Source organism: Tupaia chinensis, unplaced genomic scaffold (assembly GCF_000334495.1).
Source record: "Tupaia chinensis unplaced genomic scaffold, TupChi_1.0 Scaffold000423_1, whole genome shotgun sequence".
Classification (NCBI taxonomy): domain Eukaryota; kingdom Metazoa; phylum Chordata; class Mammalia; order Scandentia; family Tupaiidae; genus Tupaia; species Tupaia belangeri.
The window spans coordinates 5,340,283-5,362,007 of record NW_006159928.1 but is presented as its reverse complement, the minus strand read 5'-3'; the positions used below and the strand labels follow the sequence as shown (position 1 = coordinate 5,362,007).

At 41.6% G+C, this 21,725-nt stretch overlaps 1 long non-coding RNA gene across 1 annotated transcript in view; it reads left to right on the top strand.

The window, feature by feature from the left end:
* The first annotated feature begins 6,624 nt into the window (after positions 1 to 6,624).
* Positions 6,625 to 21,725, top strand: part of LOC114008963 (uncharacterized) — a 27,613-nt gene continuing 12,512 nt past the window's right edge. The window contains exon 1 of the long non-coding RNA XR_003550452.1: positions 6,625 to 6,739. This is a non-coding gene — a long non-coding RNA (uncharacterized LOC114008963). The remainder of the gene's footprint in view (positions 6,740 to 21,725) is intronic.

The following is a 21,725-nucleotide window of genomic DNA, read 5'->3' as shown; positions in this document are numbered from 1 at the left end:
CGAGTCCCAGACCTGATGGCTTAAAACTCAAGCCAGGTGCATGTGTGTGAATGCCCCAAATCCTGAAAGGAGAATGGAGAAGGAATGGCGGCATGGCCATTTCCCTTGGGGGGTGATTTCTCACTTTCTGTCTCTCTGACTAGCATATGCGTCCTATAACAAATCTCTCTCTCTCTCTCTCTCTCACACACACACACACAAATCATCTGTGTATTAAGTCCATTTATATGAAATGTTCAGAATAGGCAGGTCCATAGAGAAGGTAACTAACCCAATATAGCTTGGTTAGTAAGTAAAGCTGGAATTTGGATGCAGGCCTGTCTTCATTCTGTGCTTGCCCATGGTGTAGTTTAATGGCTGCCGGAGACTAGGAAAATGGAGGGTGAAATAGAAAGTGTCTTTTGGGGGTGATGAAAATATTCTGGAATTTGATAATAGTAATGGATGCATAGCCCTGTGAATACACTAAAATCTAGTGAACTGTATACCTTATAAAGACAAGCTTTTTGTCTTTCAGAGAGATTTTTGCTATAGGGCATGTGCACTTGTTGGAGAGAGACAGAGAGAAAGTGTGAAACTAATCCCCAGGGTGGGAAGGGAGGGATGGCCACGCTGCAATCTTTTCTCTGTTCTCCTCTTGGAATTTTAATCATGCATGCACACACACACACACACACACAGAATCAATGTGAGTTTCAAGACTCTGGATCCAGGACTTGAACTGCAGTTGATCATGTGGAAGTCCAGTGCCCTAACCACTATGTCACCTGCTGGCCCCATAAAGATAAATTTTTAATATTGCTTTTTAATTAACATATAATAATTATGCATATTTATAGGGCACAGTGTGATTTTTCAGTACTGTTGAAAACTTCAGACAATTTAATTTAGTGGAGTTTAATTGAGCAAAATGATTTGAACTGGGGAGCTTCCAGAATGGTGCCCAAGGAACTCCGGTTGCCTTGGGGTTAAGTAATATTTATATGTGGGAAAGGGACAGTGATGTATGCAATAAAGGGAAAGTAAGGTACAAAAATGGAAGTGAGGGAATGAGGTAGAGAAAGAACTGGGTTGGTTACATCTTGATGTTTGCACAACCACAGTTTAGAAGTGGGCTGTCTGACTGGAGCGTAGCTGCTGTGATTGACTGTAACTTAGCAACTTCCTAAGGAGCAGACTTTCTTTTTTAAAAAACATTTTTTTTCAGAGGTTTTTGCTATAGGGCGTGTGCGCCAGCCAGCCAGCCAGAGAGAGACAGAGAGACAGAAAGCGAGAAATCACCCCTCAGGGGGGATGGCCACACCGCAATCCTTTCTCCTCCATTCTCCTCTCAGGATCTTGGGCACGCATGCACACGCACCTGGCGTGAGTTTTAAGGCAGCGGGTCCGGGACGCGAACAGTTGGCTGTATATATGTGGAGTTCTGGGTTCTCTACTCCACTTAATTTGTCTCTTGTTTGTTTTTATGTTAGAGCCAGGCTGGTTATTATCTTATTTATTTATTTTTTTTGTGATAGTTTTGCAGAATATTTTGGAGTCAGATAGTATGATGTCTTTATTTTTAATTTTCTTTGCTTGAGATTGCTTTGACTATTTGGGGATCTTTTGTGATTCCATACAACTTTTATTATTTTTTTTCCATTTCTGTGAAGAATGCTGTTGGCATTTTATTAGAGATTGCATTGAATATATATGTCACTTTGGGCAGTATGAGCATTTTCAACAATTTTAATTCTTCCAATCCATGAATATGGGGTGACCTTCCATTTTTTTTCCTGTCTTCTATTTCTTACAGTGATGTTTTTAAAAAGGTTTTGCTATAGTGAACATACACTCACTGAAGAGAGACAGAGTGAGAGAGACTCAAAGTGAGAAATCACCCCCCACCACCACGGGAGGCATGCCACAATCCTTTATCCTCTATTCTCCTTCTGGGATTTTGGGCATGTACACATATGCACCAGCATGATTTTCAAGCTGCCAGGTCTGGGACTCAATCTGTGGTCGGCCATGTGGGAGTCCAGTGCCTTAACTATCATGCCATCTTCTGGCCCCTATTGATGTTTTACAGTTTTCATTGAAGAACTCTTTTGCCTTACAAGGTTGAGCTTTTTTAAAAAGTTGATTTCTTTCTTCCATGAATAAGAGACAGAGACAGAGAGACAACACTCTTAACAGAAACTTAATGCTACCTCTAGCTTCAGCCAGCCTCAGACCTTGGCATGTGTATGCTCAGTGTACTCAGGGACATCTCTCAACACAAACTCAGAACCATCCCATGAGAGTTAACCTCACAGAACATCATGTTGTACTGCTGTACCATCACGTGGTCCCAGAATGAACTTTTATGGTACATGAATTGTGTCTCAATAAAACTGTTATTTGAGACAAATGACAGAACAATAAAATGTTGTCAACATCATTTGACCTATGAAATTTGCCCTAGTAAAAAGAATAACTGTAATAGAAACTATAAAATACTATGCTTGTGGGCTCAGCAGTTGGTGTAATGGCTATGTCGCTGGACTTCCATGTAGTCGACCATGGTTTGCATCCCAGACCCAGTGGCTTAAACCTATGTCGGGTGTGTATGTGTGCATGCCCAAGATCCCAAGAGGAGAATGGAAGAGAAGGGATTGCAGCGTGGCCATCCACCCTTAGGGGTGATTTCTCATTTTCTGTCTCTTTGTCTCTCTCTGTCTTTCTGGTGAGCACACGCGTCCTATAGCAACCCCCCCCCCAAAAAAAAAATGCTATGCTTGATAAAATTTTTTTAAGATAAATATTGATTGATGAATCATATCTTTGTTGTAAAATAAGCTCTGATAAAAATCAGTGTGAGGATGGCTAGCTGATGGTGTGGTGGTTAAGGTGGCTGGATCCACTGGCCAACTGCACGGTTCAAGTTCTGGACCTGGTAGCTTATAAAAACAAAACACTGGGCGTGTGTGTGTGTGTGTGTGTGTGTGTGTGTGTGTGCATGCCCAAAATTCTGAGAGTAGAAATGAAAGAGGATGGATTACAGCATGGTCATCCCCCATGGGGTGCTTTCTTTTTTTTTCTTTTCTCTCCCTCTCTGGCAAGCACACATGCCCTCTAACAAAGTTTAAAAAAAAATTTAGTTTGATGAAAATGAGTTTTGCTGAGGAACATTTAAGATGAGATAAACCTGAAAATGATCTAGCCGTCTTTCAAAAACTAAGAAATTAAATGGTCTTAATGGCATTCACACCAAAATTCTTTTCTTAGCTAAAATTAATAAATATTGGTACTACTACTTTGATCAAAACATTTGTATTGAAAATACTGACTCAAATCATTAGTCAAAATAATACAGTCATGTAGTAGGATTCTAATATGGCTCTAATATTTGTTAATTATTTGCTGTATTGGTTTGCTGGGGCTGCCATGACAAAGTACCACAGGCCAGGTGGCTAAAATGACAGAAATTTTATTTTCTCATGGTTCTGGAAGCTGGAATCCAACGTCAAGGTGTTGGCAGGGTTAGTTTCTTCTGAGGTTTTTCTCCTTGACATGAAGGTAGCTGCCTTCTTGCTGTGTCCTCACATGATCTTTCCTCTTCATTGTCTATGTCCTAACCTGTTCTTATAAGAACACCAGTCAGCTTGGATCAGACCACCCTAATGAGATCAATCTTACTGCAACTTGGTCACTTCTTTAAAGGCATTATCTCCAAATAGTCCATTTTAAAGTACCAGGAGCTAGGGCTTTATATGAGGGCTGGCTCCATGACTGGTGGTTAGGGCAGCTGTATCCCACATGGCTGACTTTGGTGTTTGAGTCTGGGACCCAGTGTCTTGAGAAACATGCTGGGCGTGTGTGTGTGTGTGTGTGCGTGTGTGTGTGTGTGTGTGTGTGCCCAAAATCTTCAAAGGAGGGAGATATGTAGAGAAGGGAGTGCAATATTACCATTCCTCATGAGGGGTGCATTCTCCTTTCCCTCTCTGTCTGTCAGAAAAATGAACAAACAAACAAAACAAAGCCTTCATATAAAATTTTTTTTTGAGAGGTTTTTGCCATAGGGCGTGTGCGCTTGCCAGAGAGACAGAGAGAGACAGAGAGACAGAAAGCAAGAAATCATCCCCCAGGGAGGATGGCCACGCTGCAATCCCTTCTTCTCCATTCTCCTCTCGGGATCTTGGGCACACACGCACACACACCCGGCGTGTTTTAATCCACCGGGTCCAGGATGTGAACCGCGGTCGACTACGTGGGAGTCCAGCAACATAGCCATTACGCTAACTGCTGGTCCCAGCCTTCATATAAATTTGAGGCAGGTTGCAGGGGACACAATTCATCCCATAATATTGATGTAATATTGGTGTATTTATATACTTGCTTTATAACTTCACAGACTCATAAAATATTAAGAATTGGAAATCTCAGATGTCATCTAGTATGGTTCCTACCTTCTCTCTTTCAGGAAAAGGAATGAATATAATGATGATAATGTAATAATATGAAGCACACTGCCCTGACTTTCTCAATTGTTTATTTTAGGATAGAAGAAAAGTCTGTATTCAAGATGAAACCAATTTCCTTCCGTATTTGTGATCGTGATGTCTTGTGACTAAGAGAATGCTCACTAGGAATCTTGAAAAACTTGTTTGCATGGTTTAGCAATGGTGAAGGATTACTAGTAAAAATGAAATGTGAGGGGGACCAGCATTTGGCATAATGGCTATGTCACTGGACTCTCATGTAGTCGACTGTGGTTCGAGTCCCAGACCCAGTGGCTTAAACTCACGCTAGATGCGTGTGCGTGCCCAAGATCCTGAGGGGAGAATGGAGGAGAAGGGATTGCGGTGTGGCCATTCCCCCTGGAAGGTGATTGACCCCCCCTCATGAGAAAAATCCCCCAAAAAAAAAAAAAAAAAAAAGCAATGTGAGGAACCAGCTGGTGGCACAGTGATGTTATAGTTGAACCCATATGAGAATGATCCTAGGTCTGTGTCCCAGAACCTCCTTAATCCTGCTAGGCATGTACATGTGTGTTCAAGATGTGAGCCAGCTGAGACTGGGGAGTGGGTGGCAAATGAGGATCCTATTGGGTGTATCTCTCTCACTGCAAAAACAAAACAAAACTTAAGAAAAAGTAAAAATAAAATAAAATATAGACAGCATATTTATAGCCTTAACATTGACTACACTACACATTATTTTACAGAGTGCCTCAGGACTAAATTCACTTAGAGCAGTATCAAGAATCTTGCTGTACAAACATTCTCCAATAGTATCCCAAAAGCCCTCTGATATCTGATATTTGGGCCAAAGCTAGAAATAATAATAATAAGATCTTCAGAGGTCATTAATGCTTGTTCCTTGGAGATTCTTGTCCTAACTAGAGAATTCCAGGAGCCTCTTTAATTTGCTAAGAAAAAAGATGTCATGGAGGCATCAATTTTTGATGAAGTCTAAGAGTCTTTTGAGACTCTCTTGAAAATGTCCTGTCTGGGAGCAAGTGATAAACAGTATTTATTCTATGCATTCACTTAAAAATTCCTCCTTCCATCAAATATTTAGTAAATATCTATCATATATTGTGCTAGGTGATGGGTTTTTAATGATGATCATGTGGAAGCCATCATTGGGAGACAGGCCATTAGGACAAATGGTTACTCTACAGTGTGATAAGTGTGTGATAGAGAAAACTGGAGCCTATTGTAGGAGTAAATGGAGGGAAGAACACCAACCCAGGCAGAGTGGTCAGAAGAGCTTTTCCTAGAAACAGTAAGGCAAAGCTGAGACCTGAAAGATGAATAGGAGTCCACCAGATGAGGAGGGGAAATGGGAAAGGGTCCTGGTGGAGGAGCGCCACGTGTAAGGCCTGGAGGTAAGTGATACTGATGGAACTGGGACTGTTCAGCACGGCTGGTATGTAGAATGCAGCAAGCACAGGTGGGCCTGTAAGAGTAAACTGGGTAGGGTGGTAGAGGGGGCACGGGGATGCAGATCCTAGAGAACCTGTGAGATGAGATATAGAGAGTATTCGAAGAGCTCCTCATCTGAGCTGATCAGATGTCCTGAGGGGGCAGTGTTATGCTGTAGCTAACACCATAGACTTTAGTCAGACTGTTGGGTTTTGAAGCTCCACTGAGCTGCTTCCTAACCTCATTACCTAATTTCTGTGTTTCTGAATCGTCATTCATCTGTAAAATGGCTAAACGACACCTATCTCAAATGTCTGTTCAGAGAATAAAATAAGGTTATATACATAAACAGCTCTAGAATAATACATGCCATATAGTTTAGTTCTCACAAAATTATAGCTATTAACAAAATCCGTAGTGCTAAGTCCATCTCACCAAATACTTGTGTACCCTTTGTTTTTGAGTGAAATGATATCATTTAGACTGCTCAAGATTTCTTGACCTTCAACCCCGAGTCTTTGGTTTCAAAATCATGGTAGGAATTTGTTCTAATTGCTTTATGACACATGCTTGGAATTGTGATCTCTTGACATTATGCCATAGATGCTTTGAGCCAAATGCCTGGGAAATCTATGAATAGGTGAGTCACAGAATGGTATGCAAGTCCACTGCTGTGAACTTCCTGTTGGTCAGTAGCTGCAGGAGCTAGAATAGTGATGCGTAGGATCATCCACATGGCCATTCATGCATGGCCATTGAATGCCTAAGGGAGCCAGGCCATCCTTTGTGCCCTGTTAACTATGGGCCAGAAGTTCCAAATAACCCCTGAGATTGACAGTCTCTCAGTGGTAAGTTGGGGTTAAATACTTTTTTGTACTCTATTTTTATTTCCTTTCCTAGGAAGCTATTAATAACTCCTTGGTATGGTTGTTGTAAGGACTAGGCATGCATAATATTGTTCTAACATTATAAAAAGGGTTAATGAATATACTTATTCATATTTGGCAAGTATTTATTGACACTGCATTAAAAGCAAGACATTGGGTCTAGAAGGTGGGGCAGTGATAAAATGTGACACTCTGCCCTAGTCAGAATGGCGAAGATTAAAGAAACAAAAAATGATGAGTGCTAGCGGGGATGTGGTGAAAGGGGAACTCTCTTACATTGTTCATGTAAATTGGAATGTAAATTGGTCCAACCACTGTGGAGAACAATGTGGAGCTTCCTCAAAGACCTTCAAATAGAACTACCATATGATCAAGCAATTCCACTCCTGGATATCTACTCAAAGGCCAGAATTCTCAGTTGGAAAAGCGCTTGCACATCTGTGTTTATGGCAGCATCATTCACGATTGCTAAGACATGGAACCAACCTGAATGTCCATAAACAGATGAATGGATTGAAAAGGTATGGCACATATACTCCATGGAATATTATTCAGCCATAAAAAACAAGACCCTGGCATTTGATAGAAAGTGGACACATATGAAAGATTTATTGCTGAGTGAAGCAAGTCAGGCTATGAAACAGAGACATTTTATGTCTCCACTTAGCATATATCGACTGTCTACACACTATGGTAGAGGCTGAAAGACTGGAGGACATAAAAGTATTAAAAATTATTATGGATACTAGCGACAACGTGGAAGGAGAGTGTGAGAGGGGAAGAGTGTAGAAAAATTTTGGGGGAAAAATAGGAGGTAAGACATTTGTGGGATGCAGATATGGTTTATTATCTGTTGATGAGGATGTATATAGTATTCTCAACCTGGCTGGACTGAGGTGTATATCATGTTGGGTAAAATCTCTTTACAATCTAAATAGTGTATAGTGATTCAAGTATAAATAATAATAAATTAATAAAAAAAGAAAAAAAGTGACACTTTGCAAGGTATTCTCTCATGGGAAGGTGCCCAGTTGGAGACTTCCCTGAGTACAACAGGCACACAAGCACCCAGAACCCATGGCTGATTGAGACAGGGTGGTGGTGGGGGTGTGGCTGCAGTGTGAAGACCCTGTTGGGAATGCTGTTTCTCTCTTTATATATCTCTTGTTCATGGAAGAAATACTTTCTTTTTTAAAGAACAAGCTATACATATGGTCAGTGCATATTCCCTACTCATGAGAGGCGAGATTGATATGCTTACAGTTAATTACAGCAGCGTAGTAAATGCTAAAAGACAATTTTGAGATACTGTAGGACCTACACAAGGAAAAAAACCCATGATCTTGCTTATAGGGATCAGAGAAATCTTTAGAGAATAAGTGATATTTGAGCTGAGTCTTTAAGAATGTATCAAAGAGTTCATTTATACAGGGCTGGGCAGGGCATTCTAGGCAGAGGGACCTGCAAGCACAAAGGCATGGAGACTTCTGACAGCTTGGGGCTTTGATGAAAGCTGTGAATAGTTTTATACCTAGGTATCTTATATTTCTCGTGGCTATGCTAAATGGGATTCCTTTCTTCAGTTCTGTCTGTGTCTGCTTGTTGTTTGTATATAGAAATGTTATAGATTTTTGTAAGTTTGGAGACAAAGCAGGAGAGTGTGAGAGGGGAAGAGCATAGGAAAGAAAATTTGGGGGAAAAATAGAGAGGCAAGACATTTGTGGGACACAGATGTGGTTTATTACCTGTTGATGATGTGTATAGTATTCACAACTGGGCTGGTCTGAGGTGTATATCATGCTGGGTAAAGTCTTTTTATAATCTAAATGATGTATAGCGATCGTTTGTGTAAATAATAATGAGAAGAAATAAGAAAATTAAGAAAAAAGGGAAGAAACTGTGAATAGCTCAGTTTTCCTGAATGCAAGTCATTTGGGATGCATGGAGGGAGATAAGGATGGAAAAGCAGGGTGTGTCTTGTATAACAGTATGGCAAATATTCCAGCATTTATCATAGAGGAGTTATGGAGGAGCAGAGAGAAATATTTACAAAGGCGTGGAAAGGTGAAATTCAGGTGAGAAATGACAAGGGCTGGAGAAGGCAGTGAGGTGGGGGTGGGGAGGGAGGAGCAGAAAAGACAGACTGGAGAGTTGGAATTGACAGGACTTCATTGATTAGAGCAGGGCGGGGTAATGAGAGCAAGGGTGGTGTGAAGGATGATGTCCAGCTCCTGGCTTAGGCTATGGGGTGGTGGTGCTCTGTATGACTCATGTCTTACAGACCTTGCAATAAAAGGTTGGATTATGCTGGACAACTTCCAAAAGGGTTTAATGAACAAAGTGCTAAAAAGAAACTAAACCACTACAACAAGAATGGCAGGCTAGCGAGATTCTAGAAAATGAAAAAAAAAAAATGAAGCATACCTTATAGATCCACGACTCTCAGCAATTTTACTCTTAGATAAGCTGAAGGTCATTTCCAATTCAAGATGGGCCTATGAATTTCAGGGGGGGCAACTTGAGCCTGCAGTAGAGAAATTTTGACCAGCCTCTATACTCTGTGTATGTGATCAATTTTCTCCTTAGTCTGTGTAACGAGCAGAGTGGACTTACATAATGTCCTAGAAATAAGTGTGGTAGCTCCCTTGGGATTACATGGTTAGACTGATTTTCCTGGAGTGCCCTCCTTTTCCTGTTCATTATAAATTCCTGTGTGTAATTCAAGGTCCAGTTCACATCCTGCTTCAGGAACCTGCCCTACATGCCGTCAGCTGCATTTAACTTAGCCCTTCCCCAATCATTCCTTTTCAGCAATTTGCGGTTTATTATCTTACTTGAATATCTCACTTTCAACTCCAGTCCCCGATCAAATCTTAGTTACCTGCTGTGGTTCTCTTGATGTTAAATTTCTAACTTCTACTTTTCTGTCTAGTCATCTGTACCCTTGCACAAGGGAGTGAGAGTTACAGGGCACCTGCGTTGTAGACGACCATTCATTTATTTGTTCATTCGACAATGATTGTGTAATAGCACATGATCCAGTTCCAGCCTACCTTGTCTTCATCTTCCCCTCACTTATTAGGTTCTAATGATAGCCACTTGCTCCCACCTCTGAACCACGCCTTTCCACCTGCTCTTCTAACCACTGGGAGTGCCCTTCCCCTGGAATATCTCAATATTCAGGTTCCTTAATCTCATTTCCTCAGAGAGACCTTCTCTGGTCAGTCTTCCAGCCATTTGCTCTATCTCATTATCTTTTACTTGTTGCAGAGTACATATTATTATCTCCAGTCAACTTGCTGTGTGTTTAGATGTTTACAGCCCATTTCCCCCATGGGGATGTAAACTGCTTGAAGACTGCCTTGTCTCGTTCTCCGCTGCAATTTCGCACATGCTAGGAAGCCTTTAGTGGATGCTCTGTAGGTATGTACTGAATCAACGAAAGGGCTAAGAAAGGCAAACAGACACCTGCCTATTAGAGCTTACAGTCTTTGTGGAGAAGACAAATAGTAAGTACTTGTGTGTAAGGAATGCGATATGAAACAGTGCATGCAGATACATGGTAACTTATCCCAAGGGGATTCACTTAGACTTCCCAGAACCCAGAAAAATTTAATAGAGGCTTGAAGGAGATCCATTTACCCACTGTGAATATGCCCTACTTTTCTTATGCTCTATCATACCCAGAAGTTCCTTCTGCTTTGACTTCTAGGACAAGACCTTTGATTTTTGATGGGGTCAGGAGGTAATTAACTCTGATAGCTACTTTAAGGCATTTAGTATTTTGAAAATATATCTCAAACAGTTCATTGTAGTTTGTAATAAAAAATGCTTTGTGGTAGGTCATTTCACTACATACTTATTAATGGTGTTCAGCATTACAGCTGTTCACGCATTCATTTAACTCCCACAAACGTTCAGCTGATGCCACAGCAGACTTGACAAATCCCCTTACTCGGTCTCTTCTTTTATGCAGAAGCAGTTAACCTTCATGCTGTCATGGTTGTTTATTCCACCGTTGAAGCACCAATGTGTTAGAATCTAATTGAAGAGAGTTCTTCCCCCTCTGTACTGCAATATTGCTAGTGAAGTGCTCCCTGGTATGCATTTTTGGGTATCACACCGATGACCTATTTTTCAAAAGGGTCTCTTTAGAGATTAATTTACCTTGACCTTGCCATTGATATAAAAAATGTCACTGACACATGGCTGATGGATAAATGTTTCATTGCTGGGAATGGAGTTCCATAAACACTTAATCACAGCTTTCTCTGTCCCTGTTTTATGACCCACCATAACCATAACTCTCTCTCTCCATTCACTTCACTGCTGCAAAAATTGATGCTTGTTGATTCACTGTCTAGTTAGGACTCATTTCTACAACCAGCTGAAAAAGGTCTTTGTGTTTGGAGAATTAAATGATGATTTCAGCCAGTTTCTTCATCTCTTCGGCAGAAAATTGGGTGACCAGAATGCACAATATGTAATTAGATTGAAAGATGAGCCTGCAGCCAGGCACCAGAGGACAGGAGTCGGGGGAGGAATGGGTATAGTCACAGACCTCTGCTTTCTAGCCCTCTTCTATCTGTGTGAACTTGGACGAATCTCATTTCTCCACATTGCAGGTTCTTCCTGATGTAACCCAGAGGTTGGATAGCATTGTCAGTGGGCTCCCTTCTGGAAGTCAGCCAGAAAATTTATTGAGGGGGTAGTGGAAATCCTTTGTTAAGGAAAACTTCGATTCGGGAGGATGGCCGAGGGGAACCAGTGAGGTAGCTTCTGGCTTTTTTTTGAAATGAGAGAGAGAGAGAGAGGAGAGCGAGAGAATGTGGCCAATGCCACTGAGATGAGGGAGAGGGAGAGAGAAGAAAATTGTGCTTACTGTGTAAAGTTAATAACACTATCAATTTCTACCTCATTGCCATATAATGGAGATAAGAATCTCATTATTCAGAGACATGCAAATGTAGCGATTCTAGTCTTTACACACAGCCACTTAATCACCATGCCACTCACACTATGTAATTTGCTCTGTGAACTCAGGCACATAAAAAAAGTCACCCTAATCACTGCCAGTCATGGCACCACTAAAGACAGGACCAGAATAATAGGTGTTTGAACGGGGACATGCTGAGGGCTGCACTCTTGCCAGGCAAAAACAGGGAGCCAAACACAATGGCCTCTGGCTGGATTTGTAGAGAGACTGGCTGAAAACTGATATAGCTGCCCCCTAAGTTTGATGGTGATGAAGTGTGAAGTTGACCCTAAAATTGGATCAGAAATGAAGATTCTCTGTGACCTTGAAGAGCACCATGCATTATTTACACTATGTCAGAAATGTAGACTGTAGGAATTTTTTTGACCTAGATCTATGCTGTCCAAGATGGTGGCCACCAGCCGCAATGTAAAATGCACATTGGGTTCCAAAGACTGCATGGAAAAAGAAAATAATGTAATTCTCATTAATAATTTTTATGACGATTAAATTAAATGATTGAAAATTACATTAAAATAATATATTGGATTATGTATTAAACTTAATAATGCATTATCTAAATTAATTTCTCCTGTTTCTTCCTGTCTTTCTAATGTGACTAATTAGGAAGTGTAAAGTTACATAGGTGGCTTCACATTTTATTGCTATGAGACAACACTGGGCTACACCTACTTGTTTACTGTAGTTGCTAAGAGTCTATCTTGTTCAGGTTTTCTCTATAAAGCCAGTTCCTTTTAAGAAATCTTTCCAGGAGCCTGTTTCCTCATTGCTGTTTGGGTGCAGAATTCTGCCTATCAGCCTGCTCGCCATGCCCTGTGCTCTGTCATAACTCCCCATGCTGATGGCTTGGGGAGAATGTGTTCCTTCAGTTGCAGAGAAGGGTATTATTTCCAAGGGCACCTATTTCAGAGCTCCAGATGGACTGTGACCTATGGTGGTCATTGGAGTATAACCTGACATAGGTGTAATCTTTTATTTTTTCTTCCATGTTTATTATTATTATTTTCATGAAAAAGAGAGAAAGAGGGAGAGAAGTAACCCTGATGGGGTCTGACCACTCCATAGTCTCCCCTTGCCCAGCCAGCCAGAATCATAGGCGTGTCAGTATGTTCAGGTGAACTAGGATTCAAACCCGCAGCCTCCTGTATGACTCCACCATTGCATAGTGGTGCCTACTGCCTGTATAACTGCAGCTGGGCCAGATTTAACCTACTGAGGGTTATTTATTTATTTATTTATTTTAGAGAGATGTTTGCTATAGTGTGTGTGTGCTCACTGGAGAGAGAGAGACAGAGACAGAAAGTGAGACATCACCCCCCAGGAGGAATGACCATGATGCAATCCCTTTTCCTCCAGTCTCCTCTCAGGATTTTGGGCACGCATGCACACCCGCCCAGTGTTAAGTTTCAAGCTGCCAGGTCTGGGGTACAAACCACAGTCAACTTCGTGGGAGTCCAGCGACATAACCATTATGCCTCTGCTGGTCCTGGAGTTTTTTGTCTCAGAAACACATTGGTGGTGAAGAAGCAGCAGCTTATTAAGGGCAGTATATAGTATAAAGAGACGTGAGAGTCCTTGATTGATTTTATAAGACATGGATTAAAATCCTTGCCTAGCCACTAACCAGCTATGTTTAATTTGGACAAATCATTGTATTTGAGCTTGCTTTTCTCTCTGTTAGATACCTATTAAGTGAACTCAGCAATGCTTTCTTCAGAATCTCCTTCTATCAAAGGAGATTATGTATAAGAAAGCACACGTGAGTCACAAAGCTTTGTTTACGGAGGCAAATTTATGGCAGGAGGGTCAGATCCTGTGGGCACATCATTTTGTTTGGCCAGAAAAATGTGTTTTGTTTGGTGGAGTCAGTCTACCTCACAGGCAGACACTGCCTAGTTTCTTAGAGACTTTACCCAGCTTTTATCATAATTCAGCTGACTTGTGTCACCTGCCTGGTTGCTTCAGCAGATGTGTTCATGTACTTGCAAAGTGGAAGGGGCAATGTGTAGTAATGCAGCCATGCTACTGAGCCTAGCCTGTGTGCCAGGCCCTGTGCCTGATGCTGGCTGACCTAACTCCCTAGAAGCTCTTAGCAAACACACAAGTTATAGTACAACCAAGTCCAGGTGAAGAAACATTTACGAAGCAACTACTGAGGCCTGGCCATGGCTCTAAGTTCCAGAGATAATTTTCCTCTTAGAACAAATCAACTATAGTTTATAAGGTGGGAAAAGTAGAAGACAGCAACTCACTCTGCCTTGGGAAAGGATGTTCAAGAGGAGGTGGGCTAGGGGCTAGAAGGGAGAGGGAGAGGCAGCGAAATACATGTTCTGTAAGTCAATTCCACATGGGAAGGTTCCTGGTTCATTTCTAGAGACCTCCTGAATAGGCCAAGCATGCATGTGCCCATGACCTGGGGCTAGCTGAAGACTGGAGGTGGATTGTGGCATCAAGACCCTGTTGGAGGTGTTGTCTCTCTCTATCTCTTATACTCATGAAAGAAGGAAGCTTAAAAACAAAACAAAAACAAAGAAGTGGTGGGCTATAGAAGAAAGAATAACATTTTTTGAGCCAAGGCTGGGCCATACCTAAGATTAGGCACTCACTTATCAAGTACCATTTTATCTTTTCAGAACAGCTCTCAGTACTGGGTATTGTTATCTTCACTTTGCAAAGAGGGAAGGCAGCTCTTGAAAACTGCTCAAGGTCATGAACAATAGACAGAGCTAGGATTTGAATCCAGGTCCTTCTGAGTGGGCCTGAACCCACAGTATGTCCACTGTGCCTCCCCCCTAGGGATTAATAGAAGAATGATTCATAACAATAGTTTTATTTTTGTTTGCAGGGATTTTCCTTCCTCACTTCCCTCTCCTTAACTTCCAAGGCATTTTATTTATTTATATACTTACCAAAAGCTTATTATTATTTTTATTGCTATGAGGGGTCTGTGCTCACCAGAGAGATGGAGAGAGAGAGAGAGAGAGAGAGAGTGCAAGCATACCCCCCATACACCCCATTGGGTGTGATCACACTACAGTCTTATTTCCTCCATTTCTTCAACCCATTAGGATTTTGGACACACAGACAAACACGCTAGGTGTATTCCTCAAGGCACTGGGCTGAATTCCAACTCTGGTTGGCCCTGTGGAATTCAGCTCCCAATGCACATTGCTTAATCGCCATACTCCAGGGTGGTCCTCAAAAGTTTATTAGTCAAGGGACCAGCAGTTAGCATAATGGCTATGTCGCTGGACTCCCATGTAGTCAATCGCGGTTTGCGTCCCAGACCCGGTGGCTTAAACTCACGCCGGGCGCATGTGCGTGCGTGCCCAAGATCCCGCGAGGAGAATGGAGGAAAAAGGATTGCGGCATGACCATCCCCCCTGGGGGGTGATTTCTCACTTTCTGTCTCTCTGTCTCTCTCTTTCTGGCGAGCACATGCACCCTATAGCAAAAACCTCTTAAAAAAATTGTATTATTCAAGTTACAATAAAGTACTTTTAAATGCATATAAAATTACAAAATCATTAATGGTTTTTACAAGAAAGGTACCAGACAGATATAATACTTAATGATAAGATAAAGCATAAATATCTCATGACTTTTGCCCTGTTTGAAAGTCTCCTTACTGACCAGTATGTCATGAAATCAATAGAGTGCTCTTTCATTGGTGTGTAAATTCTAAGTGGTCTTGGGGGTGTCTCATCCACTCTGGTGATTGGCTAAAACCCTAGGTGTTTTGAAGATGCCCTTAGAACTGGGCTAACTCTTCTGAGAGGAAATGGAACAAAAATGTCAGAAGAGTCATAACAAGTCAGGTGCTAAATGCATTTCCTGTGCTCCGGCATACCCTGGGGAGCTTCTCCGAGGAAAGATCTCTGTCCTGCATTCATTCCTCCAACCCAGAGGGTCCGTTTCCAGATGCTGGAATTTGTCATCAAGGGTTCTGGCTAGGGTTGAGGCTCTCCAGGCTTGCAGGGCACTTGAATCTGGTAGTAACCAGGGCTGTTTTTCAGAAATGGGGCAGATCCTGTGTGTTCTTTGACTCTTGGCTGTAGTAGCCTTTAACATTGATTGCTTAGTGATAAACAACCCCACCCCAAACCCGAGGTGAGTTTGACCCATTTCCACTGCTCTCCCAACCAAAAGGCACTACTCTTTACCCCAGGCTGCCTTGGGATTGGTTCTTTTCATAGGCAAACGTCAGGGAAGGAGGGTGGTGATTGAGTATCCGTGGGGTTGGCCTTGGCCCTGTATATAGGACGCACCAAGAGAGGACAGCCAAGAGAGGAGAGGCTTCGGCTGCCCATGTTTGCCTTTCCTCTGCTACAAGCTGGTGCAGAGGTCAGCACAGACTCTTCCAGAGATCAGGCTCTGGAATCTGCCACACCTGGGTTGGAACCCACATTTTTGTGGGTCACCTGGACAAGTTTAGGTCTGAGAATTTTCCATATACTAGCACAATCCTTACAACAATCCTATGAGATATGTACAGATGAGGAAACGGAGGCATGGGAAGTTAAGAGACTCCCAATATTCCATAGTAAACATCACATAGTAAATGCAGCCTTGAGATACTAAAACAGTGTGTCTATTCCTAAGCTCTAGACTATGCACAAATAATATTACACATATGCAGTTCTGGGATGCAGTAGGTATTTAATAAATCCTGTGTATTACTAATTCTGTTCTTTTTCATGGTTCTGGGGCTTTCATGAGGCACTGTAGAAGTGGAATGAGACTTGTAGCATTTTTCTGAAAGAATAACTATTTCTTTCATTTTTTAAAATAATTTTTTGAGAGGTTTTTGCTATAGGGCACATGTGCATGCTAGAAAGAAAGAGAGAGACAGAGAGACAGAAAGTGAGAAATCCCCCAGGGAGGATGGCCACGCTGCAATCCCTTCTCCTCCATTTTCCTCTCGGGATCTTGGGCACACACGCACACACGCCCGGAGTGAGTTTAAGCCACCGAGTCTGGGACTCAAACCATGATCGACTACATGGACAAGTTTAGGTCTGAGAATTTTCCATATACTAGCACAATCCTTACAACAATCCTATGAGATATGTACAGATGAGGAAACGGAGGCATGGGAAGTTAAGAGACTCCCAATATTCCATAGTAAACATCACATAGTAAATGCAGCCTTGAGATACTAAAACAGTGTGTCTATTCCTAAGCTCTAGACTATGCACAAATAATATTACACATATGCAGTTCTGGGATGCAGTAGGTATTTAATAAATCCTGTGTATTACTAATTCTGTTCTTTTTCATGGTTCTGGGGCTTTCATGAGGCACTGTAGAAGTGGAATGAGACTTGTAGCATTTTTCTGAAAGAATAACTATTTCTTTCATTTTTTAAAATAATTTTTTGAGAGGTTTTTGCTATAGGGCACATGTGCATGCTAGAAAGAAAGAGAGAGACAGAGAGACAGAAAGTGAGAAATCCCCCAGGGAGGATGGCCACGCTGCAATCCCTTCTCCTCCATTTTCCTCTCGGGATCTTGGGCACACACGCACACACGCCCGGAGTGAGTTTAAGCCACCGAGTCTGGGACTCAAACCATGATCGACTACATGGGAGTCCAGCGACATAGCCATTGCGCCAACCACTGGTCTCAGGATAACTCTATTTCATATTTTTCAGTTTGGGTGAGGATATTGTGTCTGAATTAAATTCCTCTGTCTTTCAATTCCAGTTTATTAAGCTGTAATATTTTTACATTTTGCAGTTTACATTTTACATTGAACTAAATGATGAATATGAGCATCTTCTCCTAGGCTAATGTGAGTTAATATGTGTAAAGTGGGGGTTGGAGTGACCTTGTCAGTTTTTGGGAAAACAGCTTCCCTTTAGAGTCAGGAGATGCAAGAGCAGGGTGTCAGAGCAAGGAAGCCCTGGGTTCACTGGCCCTGCCTGGGCAGGCCAGCTTAGGCCCCTCTTGCTTTTCTGTAAAAAAGGCTAGTGCTAATCTCCTAGGAGAGCTAGGAGGAGAGGTGGGAGGAGGTGGTGGAACCACAGAGGTAAGTCGTTAGCACACCTCCTGGCTCAGAGGAGTGCTGGGAAATGTTTCCCCGTTTTCGTCTTTTAAAGTATTCCAGAGGGTGTACCCACTTTCCAGAGAGAGAATGAGAAAGTATCCCTTCAGGGAATGGCCACATCACAATTCCTCCCTTGTTTTGGGATTTGGGGCACTCAAGTACAAGTCTGGGGTGTTTTTCAAGCCCCTTGGTCCAAGACTTGAACCCTGTAGTCAACCATGGGTAAATGTTTACTGTAGCCACTTTTTTTTTTTTTTTTTTTTTTTCAGGTTAAGCATATGGGCAGCCCTTATAGCCCTCAAAACCTTTATCCCTCAGAAACTTTAAAGGGCCTGGGAGTAGTTGGTAAGGGAAAACAGCTTATAGAGAAAGGTGACTAGACACTTCAATGCAAGAAAGAGGGGAATTATACTAAAAACATAACCAAAAGCAAGACAAATTTGGATCACTAAAATTGGAGCAACATTTACCCGCCTCGTTAGCTTTGGATGTGACAAGTCCAATTCCAGGCTCTCCATGCCTCCCTGGCTTGCACTAATCCCTTACCTGGGAGGCTGGATGGCTCTGACAATGGTTTAGCTATTTACTCTCCGTGGTCACTTCCATTCTCATGATAAGGCTTAGTTCTTGACCCAGGTTACCTGGCACTGCAAGACAATGCGAGTTTAGAAAAGACGGTTATTCCTCTTCTTCAAGGGTAGTGCTAAGAACATGGGTTGCAGTATCAGACTATCTGGGTTTCTTTCTAGGGTTGGTTTGACTGTGTGACATTGAATATGTTTCCTAACCTTTCTGAGCCTAAGTTTCTTCATCTGCTGACAAGGTAAAGTTTATTTCATATGGTTGAGTGAATTAAATTATACAAGCAAAACACAACAGTGTCTGGAAAATAATGAATGCTCAGTAGAGAAAAGCTGTACACATTATCAGTGGGGGTATTTTCACAGACTGGAAAATATCAGTTGTCTTTCATTCTGTCTCCTTTTTGATCCCTATGGTGGCAAGTTAGTGCAAGGAGCAAAGTCAACGGATGGGGCTTTCTGTCCTGATTTTGCCACTAATTAATCGTACAACCTTGAACAAGCCCATAGTACTCTGAACCTGACTGGCCTCTTGTGTGTCTCCTTGCTTGTGTGTCTACTGGTGAATTGTGAGGCACATGGGAGACAGTGTCATCAGAGTACTCAGCGAGGCTGAGCAGGGTGGGGAAGGTTATGTCATCCGTGACTGCACCACAGCCCAAGGATGGTTCACAGCACCCCATGCTAGAATTGCACTTTTGCAGGCCCCACCCCAGCCTACTGAATCAGGAACTCTGGGGCTGAGACTGGTTTAACCAGCCTTCTAGGCGATTCTCTATTCCTCTTAGCTTGGGAATGATGGCATTTTTTGGGAGCCATAGCATTTTGGTTGTCCAGAGTGGGGAAGAGATGAGATGTTCATAAGCCACTAACTTTCTATTGAGTAATTATTAACTTTAGTGTCTTCCTTGCTTCTTTATTTTATTCCTTTGCCAATTGGCACATGTACTTGTGAGAGAGAGATGAGGGTGGGAAGGGGTGGAGAGAGAGAAAGTACCCTCCAACAGGGCAAGGTCATGTTGCAATTTTTTCCCCCTCCATTCCTCTGTTCCATCAGGAAGCAATCAGAAGTTGGTTCATGAACTTTATGGAAAGAAACCATTCCTATAACTTCAAAGTGCAAGGTGAGACAGCAGATGTTGGTGTAGAAGCTTCCCATTATCCAGAAGATCTAGTTAAGATAACTGGTGAAAGTTACCACAGTAAATTATGATTTTTTTAATGTAAATCAAAATATGTTGGAAGAATGTCTTCTAGAACTTTCATAGCTAGAGAGAGAAGTCAATGCCTGGCTTCAGAACTTCCAAGGACAGGCTGACTTTTGTTAGGGGCTAATGCAGCTGGTGACTTGAAGTTGAAGCTCATGCTGATTTACTATCCTGAAAAATCCTAGGGCCCTATGAAGTATGCTAAATCGATTCTGACTGTGCCCTCTAAATGAAACAGCAGAGTCTGAATGGCATGCTTAATAGATATTTTAAGTGCACTTTTGACCTACTGCTCAGAAAGAGCAATGGCTCTTTTTGAGCATGGCTTTAGCCATGAATGCTGGTTCTAAAATTTATAAGGTTTGGGATGTTGAGTAAGATGTTCACTTCGCTGACTCTGATGTCCCTCTTGTGTAAAATATAGTAATAATATCTCCCACATTGGAATGTTGTGCGGATTACAGCAGAAAATGCATATAACCTGTTTCACACAGTGCATAATATTAAAGCTTATTGTGTCTTGATATTAAAAAAAAGTTGGATTTGGGGAAGCAAAGGAGATTGCGGAGAGTTGAGGTTTATTGACAGAGGCTGAAGCTGGATCCAGAGGTATCTGGTGTTGTTCGGGGGGCTTGGTAGCCACAGGGCTGCCCCTATCTCTTTTCCTTTTTTATTTCTTTCTTTTATTATTATTATACATTAAATCACTATATGTCATTTAGCTTGTAAAGAGAATTTACTAAACATGAAATACACCTCAGACCAGTCCAGTTTAGAATACTATACACATTGTCATCAACAGGTAATAAAGCATTTCTGTGTCCCACAAATGTCTTACTTCTCTATTTTTTTCTCCCTAATTTTCTTCCCTATACTCTTTTCCTTTCCTACTCTCCTTCCACACTGTCTCCAGTGTCCATAACTATTTTCAATGCTTTTCTGTCCTCCAATCTTTCAGTATCTATCATAGAGTATAGGCAGTCAGTGTATATTAAATGAAGATGTGTGATGTCTCCCTTTCATAGCCTGTCTTGCTTTACTCAGCAATAAATCTTTCATATGTGTCTACTTTCCATCAAATGCCAGGGTCTTGTTGTTTTTTTTTACGGCTGAATAGTATTCCATGGAGTATATGTGCCACACTTTTTCAATACATTCATCTGTTTGTGGACATTTGGGTTTGTTCCATGTCTTAGCAATCATGAATATTGCTATAATAAACATAGATGTCCAAGCGCTTTTCTAACTAAGCATTCTCCTGTCCTTTGGGTAGATACCCAGAAGTGGAACTGACAGATCATAAGGTAGGTCTATTTGTAGGTCTTTGAAGAACCTCCATATTGTTTTCCACAGTGGCTGGACCAATTTACATTTTCCCCAACAGTGTAGGAGAGTTCTCTTTTTACCACAACCCAGCCAACACTTATCATTTTTTGTATTTTTGATCATTCTTACAGGGATTAGTAGTGTCTCATTGTGGTTTTAATCTGCATCACTCTTATGATGAGGGAGGCTGAGCATTTTCTCATAGGCTCTTTGGCTGTTGATTTTGTGTCCTGACACTTACTGTATTCACTTATTATATTGAGCAGTTTTTTCATGGATAAATTTGAGTCTTCTATGTATACCATCATGTCATATATAAATAGAGATATTTTCAATCCTTATTTCCCTATTTGAATGCCTTTTATACTAATCTCTTTTCTGAATGCATTGGCTAAGACTTCCAGCACTATATTGTAAAGGAGTGGAGGGCAGCCTTGTCTAGTAACAGTTTTTAGTGGAAAAGCTCTTAGCTTTTCCCGATTCAGTATAATGTTAGCTATACGTTTTTCATATATGGCTTTTATTGTGTTGAGAAATGACCTTTCTATGCCAATTTTGTAAGAGTTTTAATCATGAAGGGATGTTATATTTTATTGTTTATTGAGTGCTTTTTTTTTTTTTCTGCATTGATTGAAATGATCCTAAGTTGTTTTTTTTTTTGGAGAGGTCTTTGCTATAGGGCGCCTGTGCTCGCCAGACAGACAGAGAGAGACAGAAAGATAGAAAGTGAGAAATCACCCCCCAGGGGGGATGGCCATGCTGCAATTCCTTCTCCTCCATTCTCCTCT